Below are 1,335 nucleotides of genomic sequence, written 5' to 3'. Positions count from 1 at the left end.
TACGGAGCGGGTTGTCCCAGCCCGTGAGACATGTATTTACTTGGCACAATGTCCTGTCTTGTTGTGCGTTTGCGTGAGTGCACCTTTAAGTCTAACTTTTGTAACGTCTACTGCCATTGTTAACGACCAAGACAAATTTCTCCCTGCGAGATGAATAAAGATTGTCATTGTCTTTGTCATTGTCGAACATATTTTACGGACGGCCATGTTGTGAACTGTCTCCGATACAAGCAGCGAGCTAGCAGAGAGAGCTAGATCTAGTACACACTGCTCTTTTACTGCTTTTGGTGAGATCATGCGAGTTGATACTGAGCAGTGCACGAGCAGCCAGCGAGGTGACTGCTACTGGACAGCTTGCCAAAACAGCTGTTGGTGCGGACACTTGAGCCTACTGCTGGAACTTCTCATAGCGGCTCGGCTCAGCTACTGCTTTTGGCGCGGACAAACCCTTACGATAATAAACATGAGATTGGACACTGGACAAAGCACAGCTTCACAACACAATGAGTAACACGCACAAACGCAGTGACAGACGAGACAACAACAGAGTCCAAAGAGGTTATATCAAGAAGTCGCAGCAGAGACTTCACACGCGTCAGACATGGGGGCCTTCTTTCCCTCATCGGTACGGCCGGCGTGCCCCCATTTGCATGAACAATCTGAGCCCCCCACCCCGCTCCCACGAGCTCTAGTATATAATTTAAACACCACCCTGCCCCCCTATTTCAGTGCAACTTTGTCTCATAAATTACTCACTCGTCTGTAGAACTGCGCATGTCTTGCCCTTGAAGTTCAGCGTCCCAGAGTGGGCAATGCAGCCCCCGTTTGTTTACGTGGGGGACATCACTGCAACAAACCCTAGTACTAAATATAACCTCTCTGACAGAAACGTAACAAGAGAAATATCAGCTCACTACCGAAGTCATTGGTAGTAGAGCGGTCAGATTATTCGTCTTGCGTGCAAAGGAAATGAGTTCAAAACGTAGTTTGGACATAATATAACATTGTCTCACCGGGCACCCCCTGATGAGGTGTGACTGACAGTACCCCATATAGTCCGGGTTTAGCCCCCTAGGACACAGCACCAAAGCACTGTCCCTCCTCTTAATTAACTGATCAAATCAGTGTCAAGAAAGTATCATTGTAATTCTATTTCGATGGCCAGCTGCTAAAATGTACTCAACCCAAATTGTGATATTGGTTACAAATGTTCAAGATTGTTTTTAAGTCTAAATTGAAGTCTTAAATCTTACAAGAAGGAAGGCAAACAATACATAATGTATTATTATTATTATTATTATTAATATTATTATTATTATTATTATTATTATTATT

This window comes from Aplysia californica, unplaced genomic scaffold, assembly GCF_000002075.1.
Source record: "Aplysia californica isolate F4 #8 unplaced genomic scaffold, AplCal3.0 scaffold01053, whole genome shotgun sequence".
Classification (NCBI taxonomy): Eukaryota; Metazoa; Mollusca; class Gastropoda; order Aplysiida; family Aplysiidae; genus Aplysia; species Aplysia californica.
Note: the sequence above shows the minus strand (reverse complement) of the source record.